At 45.1% G+C, this 23,222-nt stretch overlaps 1 protein-coding gene across 1 annotated transcript in view; it reads right to left on the reverse strand.

Annotated features, from left to right (window-relative positions):
- LOC144823125 (uncharacterized) overlaps positions 1–23,222 on the reverse strand; it is a 328,250-nt gene that overhangs the window by 191,542 nt on the left and 113,486 nt on the right. Inside the window, exons 4-5 of the mRNA XM_078681365.1 lie at positions 22,982–23,053; positions 22,275–22,328 (exon numbers count right to left, since the gene is read on the reverse strand). The gene's annotated coding sequence lies outside the window, so the exon portion shown is untranslated. The remainder of the gene's footprint in view (positions 1–22,274; positions 22,329–22,981; positions 23,054–23,222) is intronic.

Below are 23,222 nucleotides of genomic sequence, written 5' to 3' on the forward strand. Positions count from 1 at the left end.
TTGGAGAACCTCAAGCCTCCATATCAGCAGCTTGTCGCTCAGCCCACTCTTCAGCTCTGGCAGCCATCAACACTCGCTCCAGACCAAGAGTTTCTTTCAGCATTTATCATCTCAATTAATTTGTCAAGCATCCATTAATAACCCTAAGACATGTAGCATCTTCATCATTTAATTTATTGAACTTACAGTGTTTTATGAGCTTCTCGAGTCTTTCCTCAAAGTCATCAATGGTTTCACCAACTCTTTGTTGCTCTTTACTGAAAATATATCTTTTCTAGTCAACATTTTTGTACTGGATTCAATGTTTATCTAATCTGACGGTATGTGATTTCTTCATCAGTTTCTGGCATTTCCTTTATAACTTCTTTCACACCAACACCAGCAAGATATTTTGTAATACTTGATATTGTTTTTGTTATCAGTCTCTCCAAGTGCATCAATGAAATCATTAAATGTCTCTAACCAAGCAGTCCATCTATCAAAAATATTTTTCTTTTTGGCGTTATCGAAAGGTGGTGATGGTTTGAGGAATGCAGCATCGTTATAAACCAGTGTGGAACCTACTGACACCGCTGGTGGATTACTAAAACACGGTGTGGATAACTCATCAGTGAGACCTTGCAACGTGCTGGCCTCTAAATCATCTTTAATTATGGTGGGAAACCGACTTTCTTTGCAGCTACCTGAGAAATGTCACTATTTCAAAAGGCGCTCTTGGATCTTTATTTCTATGAGACTTATGAAGTTGTTCTGAGCCTCTCTCCGCACATTTGTGGGCACCCAATTCAGGTATGGATGGCTTCATAAGCATAACCCCGTGCACTCTTCCCTGAGCCATTCACGGCTTGCTGTGGTATGGTGACTGTCTTTAAAGAATTCGGTATATCAATTCTTTCCTTTGGAACATCAGTTTGTATTTCTTCCATCTGGTTAAACCTGTCTTCAGCGTTGTACAATGTAGAATTCTATCTTGCGTGGCACCTTTAGGTATAGCTAGAGCTGCACTTTGACTCTACATGCATGAAGCTTTGATTTTGTATTTCAACAGTGACACATGTGGCATGCACAAGCAGTCTGCATGGCCCACGGCAAACTTTATGAGACAGCACGGTCTTTCTTTGGGTTACTTATCCCATCCCCCTTTGCCAATTGTTGCCTCTACCCAGTGCTGGGTACCTGCCAATGACTACCCCACACAGAGAGCTTAGTATTAGATGTTAGAGACCACAAATATAACATTCGAAACCAAGCTTTCATTGCGTTCTGCTCTACCACTGACATCACAGCTCTACGGAGTATGGTCGGAATCAAAAGTGTTTCATCATAAAACTTGCAAGACTCTACACTATTTGGTGCTAATACATGGCGTAAACCTTGAGAGAGATAGATATACTAAAGTGTAAGACTAACCTTAGGAATCCAACTCAAAAAGAGCCATATTTTTAAATCAGTCCTGAACCATTTCAGAAGAGGTCAGGTGTGTGATCTGTGAGGCTCCATGAGTACCAGTCTGGCAGCCGAATTCTGAAGCAGATGTAATCTTGCAATATTACAACTGGGGTGGTCAAGGTGTGGCGCCGCGGCCAGGGCGACTGACGCTGGAATCTGGGGATCACGGTTCAATTTCCAGCGCCGGTGGCAGATTAGCCCAGCACCATGTGACTCTGGGCAATAGCTTGCTTAATCTTCCCGCCGGCCCCCAGCGCCTAGAGACCCTTACGGGTGATTGTCGCGCTTTACAAATTTGGATTATTATTATTATTATGAAATGCTATCTGAGTAATCCACTCTCGCGCCGATGACAGCGGCCGAGATAGTTCACATCGCATCAACCGAAAACACATGGTTGTAGTTTCTTGATGATATGTAAAACAAAAACACATTTTGAGAGCACAGCGTTAACCTTTGGCCTTAGAGAAAGCTGCTGATCAATTACTGTATCTAAGCTCTTTGCTCTTTGCTGCTGGCTTGGGAACCAGTAATGGTCACATTTTATCGGGCCAGTAAAAATTGGACCAAGATGCGCAATTATAAGTAAAAAACACTACTTTGGTTTCTCCGTGTGAGGACTGTGGTGTATTATATGGTATGGCTGTGTGGCCTTATCATGTAATACACTCACAAAACTGTCTGGGGTCCAATCAGGTTTGTTTGTGAAACCTTTAGCTCAACCCTGGGTAGCTGTGACTTCAAGCAGCAAGGCACAAACAAACAAACTTGTGTAAAGCATTTAGAAGCTATAAAACAATGGAATAAGAATGTTACTCAATGCAAATAAAAATACACCAATTCATACAAATGTATTACATTTTAATGAATATTTAGATACCAAGATGAGCAAAATCCACCTGGAGGTTCCAGAGATAACTTTGGCCTTTAGGGATCCGTCTCTTGCGGTGTCTATGGGGAGCCAGCGGCAAATTAATGAATGTGGCTACTGACTTGCTGGAATGGGCTACTTCTGCTTTAATGGCCTTGGTGTTGCTTCCAGAGGGTCAGTCAGCTGGACACTTCTTTGCTCTGGGACTCAGGAGTGAATTTTCCAGGAGCCACAGGCACAGTCCTCCCATTGCTAGCCCAAGTTGCGGCATGTGCAGTCCAGCATATAATGCAGTCTCTTCTGACAGGCTCAGAGGTCAGCAGCACAGTCCTTCTTCAGTCCTGGTTTCATTTCCAGAATGAACAGAGGTTCAGGTTGCCATATTTATGCCAGGAAACTGCCCTGGGGGGATGCTGCAGTTACTAGTCAAACCCTCCTGCCTCGTGACGACTTTCAGCTATTTGTGGCATCAAACAATCCCGCACTGCACTATTCTGCCCACTCCCATGATGTCTGAACGCCTCCCTGAATGTCAGGAGCATGGTAGCCCTCCTTAGAGGTGTAGCTACCTGTGGTCTACACATCCACAGGAAACTGGTTTGGGTACTGGTCTTTCCTGTCTGTTCCTGCTGCCAGCTGGTCTACCTGAACAAAGGGGAAAGCTCTCCAGATTGTGATTACCATTTGCCCACCAGAGGTGGCTTTGCCTTTGAATCACACATTTTGAGCCAGAATCCCTTCAAGGAGAGGTGAAACCTCCCTCTGTAGCAGGCTGCCATTGTTCGTAGACTGGGGCTCGTTCACACCTCTCCCGAGGAGGGCAGAAAGCTGCCTGTGGCCCAGTAAGACCACTGTGCCAGCTCGGCACAGAGGGGAGAATTCTCTAAAGCGACAATAAATCTGGCCTGGGCATCAAGTCGGGTTCAATGCCACAATTAATTTGGTACTTTGAAATACCGATCTTAGTAGTCCTGTTCAGGAGTTAGCAGGACCGTGAGTCAGCAGGCAACTCTATGTGAGCCAATAGGGATATTAACTTTTCACAAAAATAATGCCAATTTGGATGTTTTGCTGTTAGGCCTCATAAACGTACATACTCTGCTTAATAATATATAGCTCCGTTCTTTAGGGCTCTATAAGCATTCCATTGAGGAGACTTACATATATTGTTAAGGGAAGTGGGGGCATTGTTATTAGTTGAAATGCAAAGTCAGGTTAACAGTTTAAAGCTGCTCTTGCAGGCTGCAGTGGCAGGCTGGGAGCCATGTTGTACTTTGTCAAACACAGGGTGGCACAACCAGGGTTGCATCCCCGAGGGCGTGTGCACCGGAAACAATGCCCATATATTGTAATAAGCTGGGCCCAGAAGACGTTCCCATGACAACCCAGTCACCTCTCTTGGTGCAGCCAAGACTACAATAGGATTAAACAAATACACGCTGGCTGCACTCAAGCCTCAATGAAAGCCCCTTGAGAAATGCTAAAAAGGTGTGACAAATGTACTTTAGTGCAGGAAAGTGGTGAGATGCACTACGATGCATATATGCCAATAGACTTGATTCAGGCGAGAGACTACCGATTTTTGAAGCCAAAAATGGCTTTATTTTAGCTGTCTCCCACCTGAAATTGCATTTTCTACAGTAGAAGTCAATGGGGAATTTTCATTCTCCCGATTTTTTATTTTAAATCTCCCATGTCCCTGTCATGAAATGTTGGCATGTATTGCAATGTGTTACACTAACCCCTGGTGCGTGGCACTTGGTACGGCTGATACTTGAAAATGCCTCCTCCCAGGTGGAACATCATGAAAACTCTTGCACCTAAATTCAAAACGAAAGTGAAAAATAGAATCAACAAAGAACAGCTTTCACCTAGTGTAAATGCAGAAAGGCAGACTCTCTGATCTCCAGATGATACGTGGAAAAAGCCATCAGCACCCACTCCCTGTAACGTACAACAGCCGAGGAAAAAGAAACACCAGTAAAATTAAATACAGAAACTGTATCCCTCAAGATTAAATAAAAGCACCTAAAAGTGATTGGATTAAGCAAACTCCTCCTTTACTCAAGCATGTCCCTAAATTGCGGATTTGTAAAGTGTGATTTATCACCCCTAAGGGTATCCAGGCGCTGGGGCCGTCGGGGAGATTAAGTGAGCTGTTGCCCAGAGTTACATGATGCTGAGCTGCGGCCAATGCTGGGGCTCGAGCAGTGAGCCCTGTGCGCTGGAGTCAGCTGTTCTGGCCGCTGCACCACATCCTGGGCTCCTCTCCCTCCACGTGGGATGGATCTTGGTTGCCCGCAGCTCTCAGACTCCCCCCACACTCACAGACCACAAATGAAACCTCAGCAACATCCTGGACTTCTCGCTTTCAATGAACCACCAAATCAACGCTGTTTCATCCTCCTGCTTCCACACGCTCCGCCTCCTTTATAACCTCTTCAAGTGGATCCCCAATGAGTCCAGGAAAATGGTCACCGATGCGCTCGTCAGCAGCAAACTAGACTACGCCAATGCATTCTATGCCAGCACCACCCAGAAACTCCCAACAAAACTGCAGACCTCCCAGAACACCTCCGCCAGACTCATCCTGAACATCCCATGTTGTAAGCACATCACCGGCCACCTGAGAGTCCTTCACTGGCTACCTGTCAATAAAATAATCACCTTCAAGCTTCTCATGCATGCCTACAGAGCCCTTCACACCAGTCATGCATACCTCAACCGCCGCTGCTCCTTCTACGCTCCCACTAGACATCTCCGCTCTGCCCAAGTGGACCTGGCAACTATCCCACGGATCCGCAAGACCACGGCTGGAGGAAGATCGTTCTCCTACCTCGCTGCGAAGACCTGGAGCTCTCTGCCTCTGCTCATCAGGCAATCACTATCGCTGCAACAATTCAGGAATGACTTCAAGACCTGGCTCTTCCACTGAACCGCAGGTCGACCCCCCACCTCCACACTCAGCGCCTTGAGACCCTCACGGGTGAGTAGTTGCGCTTTATAAGATTACTGATTGATTGATTGATTGATTTATTGATTGATATCATACCTGGGCAAAGCTGTGATAGAGAACAGCCAAACACCGAGGGAAGGTATGCTGAGCGATCCATCTCAAGAAACTCGATTCACAGGGTTTCTATGTACTGCTTGTGCTACGTTTTAGCATAGAGCCTGGACGTAGATCTAGGGTGGTAGGATGAAAGAACTTCCCTACCATATTAGAAAAGATTATATTATTTTCCTGACCATGTCATGCACTACTACATTTATTTTCGCCTTCTGTCTGGTTACCGTTCATAATTTATGCTCTACACCTAGGTTTTATAACACCATATTTTAAAGCATATCCCATGCTTCTTATTGCAATTTTGAGTGTTATTCACTTATGAAAGAGGGTTCGGAGTTTCACTTTGTCCCTGAATCATCTAGTGGGAATGATAACGACCGGAAAACACTTCCTGCACTGCACAGTGGGCGGTGTATGAACACAGTTCAATGTGGTTTCCAATTTGTACTGGTGCCCTGAACTGAGTCCGTGCCCAGGGAGTTTAAAATTCAACCCGACAAACATCAGGGACCACACTGAACTTGTGGAGGTGTAGCATGAGTGTCCCCACTATTGAAAGACTCTCCAGTGTGCCATGACCCACCCAGAGAGCCGCAGCCTGCATGCATCTGTAGCCGTGGTCTCCCATGGATTGCTCTGGCCACCTGAGGCCGGGGCCGGTCGGCAGTGGTAGAGGGGGAGATTTATTTATTTATTTATTTATTTTCTGACACTTATAGAGCGCGAACAATTACCCTTGGGTGTCTCGGCGCTAGACTGCAGTTATGTCATTCCTTAGAGGTGAGGATGCGGTAGGTGTACTGTATTATTGGTTGAATAACCACGTCTTCAGATTTTTCCTAAACTGTAAGAGCGATGGACTGGCTTTGATGTGGTATGGTAGGGTGTTCCAGATTTTGGGGGCCGCAACTAGGAAGCGGCGGTCACCCCATGTCACTGTTCTGCTACGTGGGACCACTAATTGGTTAAGTGATGAAGATCGTAGCTTTCTGGCAGGACTGTAAGGTATTAGGTGGTCTTTTAGGAAGCGAGGCCCCTGATCCTGCATTACCTTGTAGACTATGCACATAGCTTTAAACTTTATCCTGTTTTGAATAGACAACCAATGATAGGACCTCAGAGTATCTGAGATGGGTGCGAATTTTGGTTTTTTGGACAGCAGGCGTGCGGCCGCATTTTGTACCGTCTGCAACTTTTTTGTGACTCTGGATTGTGCATTCAGAAAGAGTCCGTTGCAGTAATCTAGTGAACTTAAAACCAATGACGTGACCAGGGTCTTGGCGGCTGTGTCAGGCAGAAAAGGCAAGATTTTCCTGATTATTCTGAGTTTAAAATGGGCCGTGGACGCTACCTTATTGGCATGAGCCATAAAGTTAAGCTGGTTGTCGAAGGTAACTCCTAGGTTTCTCACCTTGGGGGTTGGGCAGGGTGGTTTGCCAAATGCTGATGGCCACCAAATAGTGGGCCACGGTGGCGAGAGATTGCCAAAAATGACAACCTCCGTTTTCTCGGAGTTGAGCTTCAGGCAGTTTCCTGCCATCCACTCACCGATAGCTGTCATGCCTCTTTGGAACCTTTCTGCCACCTCCTGTCCGTCACCCTTAATGGCCAACACCAACTGTGTGTCGTCTGCGTATGAGGTTAGGCTCATCCCATGTGCTTTGATGACACTAGCAAGGTCCGACACATAGATGTTAAAAAGTGTCGGACTAAGGGATGAGCCTTGAGGAACCCCACACGGCAACGACAATTTGGCAGATTGGAATGGTCCAAGAGTGACCGCCTGAGTTCTATTAGCCAGGAAGGAGGCAAGCAGGTTTCTCGCAGTGGAGTGGATTCCCATTTTTTCGACACGGTCGACCAAGGTCTTATGGTCAACCGTGTCGAATGCTGCCGAGAGGTCCAAGAGTACCAGCAAAGCTGTCCCTCCTTGGTCCCGGATGAGTCTAATATCATCCGCTGCTTTGATGAGAGCAGTTTCGGTTCCATGATATTTACGGAACCCAAACTGGGTATCATCAAGCAGATTGTTTCTCTCTATATATTCCGACAGCTGCTGGTTCATGGCTTTCTCTGTCAGTTTGGCCAAAAAAGGAAGACTTGCTATAGGCCGGTAATTTTTCAGGTCATTCCTGTCAAGATTTGGTTTTTTAAGCAAAGGCTTAATCAATGTGTTTTTTAAAGAGTCTGGATAGGTCCCAGAGCTCAATATTATGTTGCAAACGTGAGTGATAATGGGATTAATTGTATCTGAAACCATGGCTAACACCGAAGTGGGGCAGGGGTCCAATGCAGAGCCTGATTTAATGGACCTCAGTATGGTTTTAGTTTGATCATTCGTTAAAGGTTTAAAACTCGTCATGGTATTACTCAGAACTATCTGCGAGAAAGGGGCAGCAGTAGTATTAGGTTCCAAGGTGAAAGCTTGATATGTATTGTTCACCTTTGTGAAGAAGAACTCAGACAGGGCATCACATAGTAATTGTGATGGGGGGGTTTAAGTCTGGTGTGTTACCCGATAGGGTTTTAGCTAAGTTATACAGCTGTTTGCTGGAATTTTTAGCATGTTCTATATGCAGAGAGAAGAAGTGCTTCTTTGCTGTCGTGATCATAGTTTTATAAGTGGCTAGCGCTTCTTTATATTTATTCTTACTTTCACTGTCGTAAGTTCGTCGCCAGTACCTTTCCCTGTTTCTCGTTAATTGTTTCTGTATTTTTAGCTCTTCTGTGTACCATTGAGCAGTCGGCGTACTTCTGTTTCTTGAGTGGGACTTAGTGGGTGCCAGTTGAGACGTGGCGTCACTCAGCCATTCATAAAATTGAGAAGTAGAAGTACAGGGATCATTAGATAGTTCAGGTTTGGTATTATTTAAAAGTATATTTAGGTTGTTGTAATTTATGTCCTTCCACGCCTTGAAAGTGCCTGGCTTGGGATGGGAAGTATTCTTCCTAAACGGATCTTTAATGGTCAGCCTACTGAAAATGGCCGAGTGGTCGGTCCATGTCATGGGAAGGATTTCGGTCACCTGAAGGTCTTCCACGTTCGTGAACATGCCATCTAGAGTATGTCCTGCCTGATGGGTTGGGGCCGTGACCAATTGCTTAAGACCTATAATTTCTAAGTCTGATGTGAGGGTGATAGTATCTCTATCATTATTTTGTTCAAGATAAAAATTAAAATCGCCCATTACAGTAATGGACTCATCTGTGGCTATTGATTCTATTAAGATGCTTAAGTTTGTTAGGAAAGCTGCTCTAGCCCCAGGAGGTCGATAGAGGAGAACTCCCTTAAAACTAAAAGACGGTGTGAATTTTATATTAAAATGTAGAGCTTCGCAAGACATGGCAGGGATAGGGGATGTGCGGACCTTAAATTGGTCTTTCACTATGATAGCCAGGCCACCACCTCTGTTTTTCTCTCTATCCTGCCTATAAACATTATAGCCAGGTGGGACTGCCGTGACCAAGTCGGGTGCAGATGCCTCGTCCATCCACGTTTCCGTAATATACAGGGCATCTAATTTGTAGTCGATGATGAGATCGGCTATCTCTTGGCAGTGTTTGCCCAGAGAGCGCGCATTGATTAGGGCCATGGTGATGTACTTCTCCTTAACCTGCTTAGAGACCTGAGTGTGGGAGATGCCGTTATTAAAGGGGACGACGATATCACAATGAGAGCACTTTGTATTGGTGCCCGTGGGAGTATGTGTCAGGTCAAATTTGGTGCAACGAGAGGTATGGGTTGGGCAAAGGCTCAGCAGAGTACTCCGTTTGTACAGGATGGGCCGAGCAGGGGTCGTGGCCCTGGGCCCGGTCCCGGCGCGGACGGGCGCAGACGGGCTCGCCTTTGGCGCGCGCTGCGCCCGCCCGCTGCGCGGACGGATGGGTCTGCTGCTTTTATCCATTACAGAGCAAGGTGGGAGGAGGGTGGGAGGAGCGATCACCTGGGCAGGCAGCCTTGCCCTACCCAAGATGGCGGCCAAAGTGGCTGTACTCGATCTCAGCGCCTAAATACAGCAGCGCTGAGAGGGGAGATCCAAAAAGGTCTTGGGCGAAGCAATCTCGCTCCAAGAAGGTACTTAACAATTTAAAATCGGCCAGTTAAAATTTCTACAAGTTTTAAAAACACGGGTTATTTGTCATTCAATAACTCACGTTTTACAGTAGTGTGCACAAGGAAGTGCAGAGCTCCCCCGGCTTCCGCCTCAAGGGTTGAAAAAATGCAGTATCCAGAAGGGTGGAGGGAGGAGTCCTTAAATATCCTGGGAGGGCGGGAGGAGCGATCACCTGGGCAGGCAGCCTTGCCCTACCCAAGATGGCGGCCAAAGTGGCTGTACTCGATCTCAGCGCCTAAATACAGCAGCGCTGAGAGGGGAGATCCAAAAAGGTCTTGGGCGAAGCAATCTCGCTCCAAGAAGGTACTTAACAATTTAAAATCGGCCAGTTAAAATTTCTACAAGTTTTAAAAACACGGGTTATTTGTCATTCAATAACTCACGTTTTACAGTAGTGTGCACAAGGAAGTGCAGAGCTCCCCCGGCTTCCGCCTCAAGGGTTGAAAAAATGCAGTATATCACAGAGATGGGCCTGGAGGGAAGCTGGTCTAGATAACACTGGTCAGGCACCCCCAGAATGAGATGCCCATTAAGAGACGGGCATGGGCAAGAGGCGCAAGCCCTCTGGTCGATCTGCAGGCTGCGGGCCTGGGATACATGCCATGCAGCACCTCCCCAGCCACCACAACAGGGTGCACCATTCTCCCATCACCCTCCGGGGCTACTATTTGAAACAGAGGACCCTGATCATTGGAACAGGCACGGAAGGCTGGGCACGATGCTTTCCCATAGCATAGCTGATGAACACAAATTGTTGCTGTCTTTCTCAGTGCAGACTAACACATTGGGATGCGTTGAGAACACCTTAAGCGAGCCTGATGCCCTGAGCCGGCGGGACCAAAGAGGATATGGAGCATTCAGAACGACGTGAAGGGTCCCACTTGTGATGAACTTCCCCCATACTAGAAGCCAGGAGTAATCCAATCACCACACCAGTACGGAAAATTGGACTCCTTCATCGCATTGGTGAGCAACAGAGGGGGAAGAGCGAGACGTCAAAGGGGAGATTCCTTACACCTATCTGGCAGCAGTGATTGGTGGGGCGGACATGTCCGACTGATTAGAGGGTTGAAGAGCGGGGCACCAGAGGGGAGATTCCTTATGCCTACCCCGCAGGAGTGGCTACTATAGCGGACGCGTCCTACTGAATAGAGGGTTGCGCACTGGGCCCTCACAGCACTTCAGACGCGGACCACTCTCAACTCGCTCCTGCACAAAGATGGTCAAAAAAACGACAGCCTAAGGGGGACATGGACAGTGGGGGGAAGGAACCTTTCCATCTTCTCATTGAACAAGAGACACTACAGACCACTGCCCCACAGAGTTCACAAGCCCAGGGAGAGCACTTTGACAAACATTTGCAAACATTCAAAGATGTGAAGGCTACACTCAGACATACACTGGACACTCTGGGAATAGAGGTGGGGCTGTGTAGGTCAACCTTACAGTCAGGCTGGAGACGTATGAGTGTGTCTTGGTAGGAATGTGCCCTACACTGACCGAGATGCAGTCACACTTCAAGGCCCTGCAGGTGAAGGTTGCAAAGCTGTGAGACAGGGTGGAAGATGCAGAGAGTCACGCAGAAACAACATAAGATTGGTGGGACTCCCAGAGGGGGCCGAGCCGCCTAACATGGAGCTCTTCTTAGAACAATGGCTCTTTGACACAGTACTTAGCAGTAAGAGATTGACCTTCTACACAAAGGAAAGGGTGCCTAGGGTCCAAGGTAGAGCCTAGTCCCCGGACTCCCACCCGCGGCCAGTAGTAGCTCGACTCTTCAACTACCGGGATCGCAAAGACATCCTACAAGTGGCGAGTACCAATTGCCCCTGAAAAATTGATAATAGCACAGGGAATATATATCCGGACTATACGTCTGAAGAGGAATGCTTCTGGGGTTCCGTCACGTCACGCAAGCAGAAGCTGCTTTAACTGGGGCTAAAATACTCGCTAATTTTCCCAGACAAACTGCAAGTAGTGGATGCAGATGCCGCACTAATCTTCGAAACACCGTGGATGCCTGGGAATGGATGAAACCAAAAGGGGTGCCCCAGGTCCAAAGCTGTACCCTCCCAAAACAACACTGGCACAACCCCTGTTAGAAGAGAGGGCTGCGTATGTCTTCCTATAGCAAGCCTACAAATGGGCAAGCAGCACGCAAACAAGCCAGGGTCATGGTGGAACTGGAATCTTGCAGCAGCCCCACCCCATCACCCACCCTTCGGGGGGAGCCTTGCTGCATGGAGAGTTGGCCCTCGCCTTGGAGAACATTCTAGCAGAACTGTGAACGGGCCCTGCTCTTGCCCTGATGACATTGGACAAGGTGATATGACCCCAGAACACCACTAGGACCCTGCGTTGACAGCCTTAGACTGAACATAGTGAAGGAAAGCACAGGTGCTCTTGATGTGCAGAAGGGAGGGTGAGAAATGGGGTTACATGATGGCTTGAACTTCGATAGAACTAACGCTCTACAAAGCCAGTGTCTGTGTTGTCATCAAGGTGGCCATCCATGGTAGATGCGAGGATCTTGTGCTGGGTAAGCGCTGTGCTGCAGCGGTTCCAATGGCATCCTCTGCTGTTGGCTCAGCAGATCTGTGGGGTGTCTGCAAGGGAGAGGGAAGCTGATCGAAGCTGTCTGGACGGTTAGTGGAAGGTCAGGCATTTGTTGTGCTGGTCCTTCGTTGTGCAAGGCCATGTAGGCATGACTCATCATCTTGAACTGGCATCTCTTCTGAATCGGGAGCCAGTGTCGTTTCTTGAGATGGGGTGTGACTTGGATCCTTCTGGGAGGTTGAGTACGAGTCTTGCCACTGAGTTCTGTATTGTCTGGAGTCTCGTCTAGAGGCGTGCAGTGATTCTTATGCAGATTGTTTTCCAGTGTCCAGTCTGCTGGTGATGAGGGCTTGCATGATGGTCCTTCTGGTGTTTGCCGGGAGCCATCTGAAGATCTTGTGGAGCCTGCAAAGGGTGTGAGAGCAGGCGGATGAGACTGCATTGACTTGTTTCTTTATGGATAGCTTGCTATCCAGAATGATGCAGAGGTTATGGGCATGGTATATTGATGCGGGGGGTATGCTGTGCTCCATGGGACACCATGGGTCATTCCACGGTGAGGTGTTGTTCCCAAAAATGAGGACATCCATCTTGTCTGTGTTGAGTTTGAGACAGGTGTACTTCATCCAAGCCCTTGATACAAGCCCTGGCAATGCCGAGTATATGGGGTGGGGATTCATTCTGCCCATGACACCCCCCTAGATAGATCCTTCCCCCCACCACAACACAAGAATGCAATCAGATTGACCTACGCATTGTGGACTGGCTTATGCTTACCCAGAAGTGAAACATCCGGTGACAGATGAATCCTCATACACAAGAATACTCGTTGTTCTCACCAGTACACTAACTGCACACCAGAATCGGCTTGCTCCTATGCAATCCCTCTGTGGATTTCTTGGTCTTGTGACCTGAATGTCTAGGCCACACACTTTTGGACCACAACTACTTCAAAATGATGACTCAGTGAGGCAGATGACATGCACCAGTACCTACTAGGCGGCTGTATGCCCCGGCCCCACAGGACAGAGTCTTCTGTGATACTGAAGGTACACATATCGCCATCTTTGAGGTGAAGGAAAGAACTGCCTCTAAAACAGTGATAGAGTGGATATCTTTAAGGGTCTCACATAAGGCATGTGCATCAAGATGTAGCACGGTGTAAAACATGCCTTGCAAGCCCAGAACCTCTCCCATGAACAAACAATATGAACAGCGGAAATATATCTGGGGTAGCTGCTGGGGTAGCTGCATGAAACTAGAACACAATCAACCCTCTGCGAAAGGAGTAAAGAGAGGCGGTGGTCAGACTAAGAACACTACACTATCAGATTCTAGCATGGCTATTAAGGCCGTTGACTTCAAAGACAACCGGAAACTCCAGTAGATTCCCGGTGGTAGAGATATTGAATGTGCAAGGAGATAAAAACCAGGCTTTCCTGTAGTACCACACATCTGTCTCAGGGCCGAGGAGGGAGTGCGAGCATCCCAATTAGATGAGTATTTGAATAGACTGTCGATCCCCAGACTTAACCCCCTTCAGGGACATACACCAGATAAAACCCTGACCACTGAGGAAATTGGCTTCATGATTGACTATATCACGTGCAACAAAACTCCTGGGATGTACGGGTTCCCATTACTTCACCTACAGAGCAACCCTCGCTCCAAAGCTACTCCAATGTACCAACAGGGGCGGCAGGAGGGCACATTGCCGGGATCCCTATGTGAGGCTATGATATTGGTCCTGCCTAAGCCCAACAGGGACCCACTGGAGCTACGCTCCTACTGGCCACGGTACACCAACCACAAGATTTGCAGGAAGGTCCTTGCAAACAGGTTGCTCCCCTGCCTCTCTACATTGGCACCAAGGCCAGAATGATTTCGTACCTGGAAGAAAAATATGTCTTAACCTATGACGCCTCTCCGGCTGATGGAAAAGAATCTTCATGAATTGCCTCCATACACAGCACTCTCACTAGATATAGAGAAGGCCTTCGACACCCTGGAGTAGTTTTACTTAACGAAAGTGCTGATGTGCATGAAACTAGGCCCAGAAATATTACACTGGATAAATCTCCTCTACACCAACCCGCTGGCCCGCATCCGGACAGGCAGAGATCTCAGTTTCTTTTGAAGCATGCAGCAAAGATACCCGCTGTCAATTACTTTCGCCCTAGCCATGGACTTGTTCGCTGCCCTGTTTCGTTCACAGGACCCAGCAATCAGTATACCGAGTGAGCCAAATTGAGAGGACATATCACTGTATGCTGATGATGCATTTGTGTACCTTGGGGTCGTGCATTCGTATCTACCACAGGTGATGGATGTTCTCGACAATTTTGGTAGGGCTTCTAGACTGAGGCTAAATTGGACCAAATCCAGCTTATATCCCATGCGCAAACTAACAACTTAGAACAGGAAGTGCTGCCCCAATTAGCACTGGGGTGGCACCCTGACATCTTCAGGTATTAATCGATAAACTTACCACACCGACAACGAACGTATAGAAGGCAACTTAGGTGATGTCCAATATTTGCAGCTGCCTGTAGTTTTGTGCCTCCCTGCCACTATCAACCCATGGGTAGAGTGACAGTTGCAAAAATGCTGTTCATACATTTATACTGCTTCTCGACCCCTCTAGTTTACCTGCCTCGGCACTTCTTCAGGAAATTCGACTCTGTTTCTGTTTTTATGGACTTAATCTGGGGAGCGGGCCACAAGAAAGTCGTGCTTCGCAAACTTTACTCTACCTTGGAACAGGATGGGGAGATGTAAATTTAAAAGACTAATAAAGAACTACAAACTACTGTGTGACTTGGAAGACGATTATTTCCCAATACAGCCCTTGTTTGTGATCTCATTACCGTTTTCACATTATCACAGCACTAGAAAAAATGAGAGCCTGGGGTGTTTGATCACAGAAACTCATTTACATACAAAGGGGGGTGAAAGCCTGTTCACAATGCACAGCACAACATGTTTATGTAGCAGGTAAAGGGATTCAGGTAACAGTGTGTGTGTTGTATGGCAGGAGCGAGCAGTCTTAGTTGCTGAGACATGAATCTCTGAAGGGTGGATTATTAGCTTTTTCAACTGTTTGAGAGAGGGTGGCAGTCTCAAATTATGGGGGCACAGATACCAATAGCTTCACTCATAATCTTTGCTTTTTGCATCTACAGGTGGCACAGATGTCACCTAAGAGAGTAACCTTAGTGTGCTTTCTGGAGTCAGCCTGCTTTGCTTTTCCCAAACTTTGGTCAGCAAAAGTAAATGTCTCTTCTACTAAAGTGTTCTTAGCTCGCTTTTGGTACCGTGGCTTGAATGGCCTAAGGCGCGCTCGAAGGTAAAGCAAAACAGTGGAAGTCACAAATTTCAATACAGTTTATTAAAAATAGACAAGGAACTTAAAGATTCAAACCAAGTTTAGATCAAAAAGAATACTTAATAATTATTCAGAAGCAAAATCTAAAGGAGGGCTGTGATTTAAGGATTATTAATTAGCAAAAACAGCTGTCAAAACCAAACAAAAAGGAAAATGAATTTTAAAAAAAGCAGATCCACTGAATCAATAAGGAAGTCACCTACAAAATTGTAGCTGACTTCGGTAGCTATGCTCGAGAGGACAAAGATAAGTTTAGTCTCTGGTGATGATTAACACTGGAATTTGATGCGAGGTTTTTGGCTGAATCAGTCTCAGAAGGTGACGAGCTGCACAGAAGTGGCTTGAAGTGCAAAATTCCCACAGAGTAGAGTTGGGTCATCAAGTTGAACCTGAATCCACGGCCATCAAAATGTGGGAAACTTCAAGCAGTTACAACAGCTGCAAAGTCTTCGGAGCTTCCAAGTTATGGAGATGGTTCAAGGTTGATGATAAGAGCGAAAGCATGGAACGGGGCACGCCTGAGGCATGGTTAAGGGGATAGCAGGTTCCATTTGAAACAAAAAGAAGATGGAAAGAGGCCACTCGTGTGGATCTTTGTAATACGAGGCCATGTCCCATTGGAACAGAAGTTATTAGGACTATTTAGGGCAGAGCCAAGAATGGTTTGCATATGGCTGGCCTTGTCTGTAGTTACACAAAGACTAGAGAATGATGTGGCGGGATGTTGCCGAGATTAACTACCAGTCCATCCATCACCTTTAGTTTTTCTCAATGATCAGCCCTACGTGGCACAGAACAGATGTTGGTCCCATAGAGACCTACGACAAAGGGACTCCTGCTGCAGCCCCCTGGTGAGGCTCATTAAGGCTGGAAACACTTCGAGGTTACATGCATTCCTGATCCTAGCAGCGTGGCCTCAAAGTTCAGGATCGCATGGCCTTTGTGGGTCAGAGCCACTGCTTATAAACACTCAGGGAGCAAAATACGCTGAATGGAATGAGGCCCCAAATAGTTACAAAGGAATGAGGTTAATTCAAGCACTTCCATCACTCGCTGTGCGCTTTTCTCCATAGACAGTTTGAAGGACAATCAATAGATTGATGTCTTTGTGGCTGCTTCATGTAAATGTTTTGCGATGCTGAAAGCTCCTCCTCAGGGTTGACAGTGAGCAACTTTTATTCTCCCACATTGTCTCTCTTATGTGGAAAAGTTACATTTACAACTGAAGTTTTTGTCACATTGAGAGCACGGGTCATTTTCTTTCTCATTGTGGGTTCTCTCATGTTGAATGAAACTGAATCCGACAGCAAATAAATGGGACCCCCTTTAAAATATTCTTTTGGCCAGGGAAGAGAGAGGACAGTATCAACAATAACAAGAGAGATTCCCCTATGGCCTTAAATCTTCATATTTGACATTGTTCAAAATACATTCATAGTGGAAACAAAACTTCCAAATCAACACAGATACTATAATTTTATATCATTTTCCTTATTTTATTTATTTTTTCAAAAGGCTTATTTTCTGCTTTTTTGTTAAATATTTTCATCAGGTCATAAATATACTTTTGGTTTTATCAACACTTTAAAAAAATTTTTTTCCATTATTCATATGTCTGAGATCAGACAAATTGTTTACATAGACCCTGGTAACCACACACCCAACAGCAAACACTCTAACTCATACATACCATATCACATATTCAACTCAACATACAATACAACCACTCATTTCTGCGATTGAGGTAGTCCGGATGGTACAAGTGACTTAATACGCCAGGTCAACGGGTTTCGGTGGGTTAATACCACCTTCCTCAGGACCAACAGATTTTATCTTCTTATACTTGTGGATACAGGGTATCTTATATATCAGGAGACTATCAGTGGACCAAATCTCAGACGTAGTTCGAAGTCTGCACCGCTGGATGAAAGATCATCCAGAGTGGATGATTCCATAGACGCGCTGAATGGGCGTGAGTACACATTAACAATTGCCAAATTGAAGGCGTTGGGCCATTTAAGGAGAACACATTGTATGTCCTCTGAAAAAGTAGGTACTATCTCTGCATTACAGCCAATATGACTGGCCACCCAGACCGCTAGTCCACCCGAAGGCCTCCCTTTACCATTCCACTTAGCGTTAATGTAGAAGGTTGCATAGCCTGCTCTAAGGAAGGGTTCCCTGGCCCAAGTCTCCTGAAAGAGACAGATGTCACAGCTGCCTACTAGGGAAACCCAATCATTTGTATCTAATTTTTTGGCAATACCTGCCACATTCCAGGAGAGGACCTTCATGATTCCTACGGGAGTCTTGGGTACCGTCCCCCCGGTCCTCTCAGCGGCGGTACCTAGTGGTGGTAGTTCGGACCTGTGCAGTAGTATTCCCAGATCAAGTGGAGCTTCAGATATTAGATTAGGACCAGATGGACTCGGAAATAAATTATCTAGTTGGCCCCGGGAACTGCTGGTAGTTAAACTCTCCCAAGGTGCTGCATAGAGGTCTCGAATGATGTTGTCAATTGCATCTCTCCCTGTCCCCAACCCAGCGGGTTCAGAAACTACACCTAGAGTGTCCCCAATAGATGCGCCATTCTGGAGTCAGTCAACCTGATCAAGGCAACTGTATCTGTTGGGGTGTGCATAGTTTCCATGGACAGGGATATCATAGCGGGTGGGCCTATACCTTGACCCATGAACAGCAAATCCCACCCTGGTCCAGCCGTCGTCCCTCCTCAAAGCCGCATCTCGTACATTGGGATAGAAGAACGACAGGGGGACCAGTTCTATAGATGTATTCCCTGGACTCCCAAGCCAATTGCAAATAGACGTAGCAACCTGGGAACTCCTAAAGCTTACAATTATACAATCTCCCACATTTTCTTAACAGTGTACCCAACCCATGAGACCCTTCTGACCATGAGTACTTCTCCTCTTAAATTGGTAACTTAATAGACAATTTCAAAATTACTGCTGGAAGAAGTTAAAACGCTAATACATGATCATATGCTCCTAATTACAACGATAAGGTCATACCGATTTATCTCAATATAAGGAAAACTACTAGCATTTTGCAAAATTTGATCTACAAGCATTGCACAGCTCTCATGTGAGACAAGGGCACACTGATCAACTTTGTTTTTAACTGCGGTGCAGACTTCGAACTACGTCTGAGATTTGGTCCACTGATAGTCTCCTGATATATAAGATACCCTGTATCCACAAGTATAAGAAGATAAAATCTTTTGGTCCTGAGGAAGGTGGTATTAACCCACTGAAACGCGTTGACCTGGCGTATTAAGTCACTTGTACCATCCGGACTACCTCAATCGCAGAAATGAGTGGTTGTATTGTATGTTGAGTTGAATATGTGATGTGGTATGTATGAGTTAGAGTGTTTGCTGTTGGGTGTGTGGTTATCAGGGTCTATGTAAACAATTTGTCTGATCTCAGACATATGAATAATGGAGATTTTTTTTTTTTTTAAAGTGTTGATAAAACCAAAAGTATATTTATGACCTCATGAAAATATTTAACAAAAAAGCAGAAAATAAGCCTTTTGAAAAAATAAATAAATAAGCAAAGTTATATAAAATTATAGTATCTGTGTTGATTTGGAAGTTTTGTTTCCACTATGAATGTATTTTGAACAATGTCAAATATGAAGATTTAAGGCCATAGGGGAATCTCTCTTGTTATTGAATGAAACTGAATCTCCAGCAGACGCTCCCCTGGCATTTAGAACAATGACAAGGTTTTTTACAGGTAAGTTCTCCCAAATTGAGTGAGACCAGATTTCCAACTGAAACTTTTCCAGCATTCAGAGAGCTAATAAGGTTTTTTCCCGGTGTGGGTTCTTTCATGTACAGTAAGGTTGGATTTCTGACTGAAGCTTTTCAAGCACTCAGAGCACTGATAAGGTTTATGCCCAGTGTGAGTTCTTTCATGTCTAGTGAGAGTGTTTTTCAGTCTGAAGCTTTTCCAGCATTCAGAGCACTGATAGGGTTTGAGCCCAGTATGGATTCTCTCATGTCGAGTTAAACTGGATTCGTCACAGAAACTTTTCTGGCATTCAGGGCACTGATAAGTTTTTTGTCCAGTGTGGGTTCTTTCATGAGCAATTAAACCGGATCTATGCCTGAAGTTTTTTTGGCACTCAGAGCACTGATACAGTTTGAGCCCAGTGTGGATCCTTTCATGTACAGTAAGGTTGGATTTCCGATTGAAGCTTTTCCAGCATTCAGAGCACTGATAAGGTTTTTGTCCAGTGTGAGTTGTCTTGTGTTCAATTAATCTGCATCTCTGACTGAATCCTTTCCGGCATTCAGAGCACTGATACGGTTTCTGCCCAGTGTGAGTTCTCTCATGTTGAGTGAGAGTTATTTTACGACTGAAGCTTTTCTGGCATTCAGAGCACTGATACGGTTTGAACCCAGTATGGATTCTCTGATGTAGAGTTAAACTGGATTTCTGAAAGAAACTTTTTTGACATTCAGAACAGTGATACGGTTTGAGCCCAGTATGGATTGTCTGATGTAGATTTAAACCGGATTTCTGATAGAAACTTTTTTGGCATTCAGAACACTGATACGGTTTATACCCAGTGTGGGTCCTTTTATGTACAGTAAGGTTGCCTTTCTGACTGAAGCTTTTACAGCATTCAGAGCACTGATAAGGTTTTTGTCCAGTGTGAGTTACCTGATGTTGAATCAGACTGGCACTAAAACTGAAGCTTTTATGGCACGTGGAGCACTGATATGGTTTTTGACCAGTGTGGGTTCTTTCATGTACAGAAAGGCTCGATTTCTGACTGAAGCTTTTCCAGCATTCAGAGCACTGATAAGGTTTTTGTCCAGTGTGAGTTCTTTCATGTAAAGTGAGATTGGATTTGCTACTGAAGCTTTTGCAGCATTCAGGGCACTGATTCGGTTTATTCTCAGTGTGAGTTATCTCATGTTGAGTGAGAGTTATTTTCCGACTGAAGCTTTTACAGCATTCAGGGCACTGATAGGGTTTATGCACAGTGTGGGTTATTTCATGTATCGTAAGGTTGGATTTGTGATTATAGCCTTTCTGGCATTCAGGACACTGATAGGGTTTTCGTCCAGCGCTAGTTTTCTCATGTTTAGTGAGGTGGGATTGATAACTAAAGCTGTTCTCACATTCATTGCTCTTATTCGAGTTGTTTGTTTCTCCAAGTTGAGTTTGTTCCTGGATACATGTCATCTTAAGGCTGACTCTGACTTCTGATTGTGTACTTGTTTGTGTTACAACTCAGCATTAACTTCTAAAATACATTTCAGATGCTCTTCTTAAAAAATGTATTTAACTAATGATAGTTTTTACCTGGAGATCATTTTCCTACCTTTAAAGGCACCGATCTCACTTGTCTTATTAACTTTCACTGAGGGGCCCCTTGTATTGATTAAGAGGCCCTTCATGGATTCATTTTCTCCAAGCTATGCCCGGGTGAATCTTCTCTTGTTTAATTAGTACCATTTAGTGATTCTAGTTTATCACATTTGATTTAGGAGTTTTAAAAGTACTGATAAGGTCTTTGGGCTTTAGTGTTTGCCTGGTAGCTATGTTTGTTCATACAAGTAATGACAGATGATTAGGGCATGCCAGGGTGGTTTATGGATTATCAATAGCGTAACACTGGCCCCTTTTATACTTTCTGAGCCAGTATATGCTTTTTTGCTCAGTGGCTAAGACAGGTACATGATCTACTTTGGAGGTACAGGACACTTTAAAACCACTCGGATCAACTCAAGAGACAGAGTTGGTGGGGAAAATCTTCCTATATTGGAAATGATAATCCAGCATCTTTGGTGAATCGACATCTGAGAAAGCGTATTTACAATGACTTCCTTTTAAACAATCTTTTCTTTCCTCGCTTGTAAACCGAGGATATTAGTCTTTTTGACGGTTCTGTCACATCACAACACGTCTACGGATGCTGATCTGTTGGGGAGGGTTTGGGTCTCCAAAGCATTTCTCATAAACCATCAAACAGAATTTACAGAACTGAGTTTTTGCAAGTGAACTGCATGGGGATCAATTGTGGCCAATGTTCTCCTTAATCTCAGTTACTGACACTTGGTAAACATTTGATTTATGGTCATTTTACTTTAGGGATATGACAACTTTCACATTCACCAGTTTCTTAAGCTCCAACATCCTCACCATTCCTGGCACAAAGAATGTGTTTCTTCTCTTGAGCTTGAGAATGTTTTAACTTTCCTTGAAATAATCCTTTTTGTTGTGTTTCTCTAAATTTAAACCTTCTTTTTTCTGTTCATGCTTCAGTCACCTGTAGAAATGGAGTCAGAGATTGTAAATGAACACACACAAAAATATGTGTGGCCTTATACTTTGGCCAAAGAAAGTATTGACAAAAAGTAGCTAGGAAATCAGTTGAGTAGCATTTCTGATAGTGCTGAAACAGCTCTGGGACACTGTGTAGATCGGGAGCTTCGGATCACTTGAACTCAAGGATGTGGAAGCAAACGTAATTAATATTTAAGAAAGAAACACAAGTTGCACATATATTGTGACACAGATTCTCAGAAGCAGCCAACACTATCAATTTATCATTTCTGTGGCAAAGACTGGCATCAAATGAGATATTTGTAATACTTTTAATGAATTATCAGATGTTATTACTCACCTGCCCATCTAGACTTTTCATCTATTCCTTTTTCCAGTGATCTAGGAACAAAGGAATTGGCCTTGCTGCACTCAGTGCTTTAAATGCCACCATAGACTGACGCTGTGTCCAGTTAGCTCGGTGGCATTCACCATTCAAATTGTGCGGATGATAAGGACTTACTTTGTGGTCCAGAACTCATCATGCTCCTTCGACAGGACCAGGGCACTGCAACACCTGAAAAAGAGAAAAAAAACAGCACAACAGTAAAGGAAATGAAAAAGGGTCTAGATATGGAAAACACAAAACAGAAGAAAGAGAAAAAGGGCTATCTTCCACTCTCACCACATGTTCCAGCATAGGAAACTGTGCAGCAGATGCTTGTGAACGCAAAAGTTACTTCTAAACACAGTGCCCCCAAGGTCAGCACCAGGTGCGGCTCCACCAGTTGCACCACCCTAAAGCAAGCCTTGTGTGCATGTCTGTCCACACACATATACTGTGCCTTTTGCTTGTAGTAGATAAGACAGAAAAGAGTAGTTTAGGAGGACATGAAGAGATGGAAGTCAGATCCAGAGAGAAAAGATGCCGAAAGAACAGAGGGGGAGAGTATCACGTGGTGTAGAAGAGGAGACAAATGTGCCAAGAGTTAAGGAACTGCTGGGCAAAACTGACCTAAAAAGGAACTGGACCTGCACTACACCCCCAACATTTCCAGGAGGAATGTGGCTCCATCATATTATTATCAGAAGTTTTATAACAACAAGAATAGTATACAGAGGGAGTCAAATGTTGAAGCTGAAGAGACAAAAACAAAACAGAGATCAAGAAAGGGAATAGAGAAAGAAGAAACAGGGGAAAAGGAAACTTAGAGTTATTGGAATCCTTACCTGAAAGTTATATTATATTTTGTTCCTCCGAGGGTGGCAGCCACGCTGCACTGCCTGCTCATCCCAGAATACCTTGAAAGGAAGTAAAGAAATAGCTTTGCTTCAGACAATCACACTTCATCACATTTTACAAATAACCGTCCTGAACTTACAAAACAAAAGAATCTCTTGTTCTCTGGAGGCCATTGTCAAGCAACTCTGGTTATGAATAAATACCTTTTTTTGGTTCAAGAAACACGAT

This window comes from Lissotriton helveticus, chromosome 1_1 (assembly GCF_964261635.1).
Source record: "Lissotriton helveticus chromosome 1_1, aLisHel1.1, whole genome shotgun sequence".
NCBI classification, from domain to species: domain Eukaryota; kingdom Metazoa; phylum Chordata; class Amphibia; order Caudata; family Salamandridae; genus Lissotriton; species Lissotriton helveticus.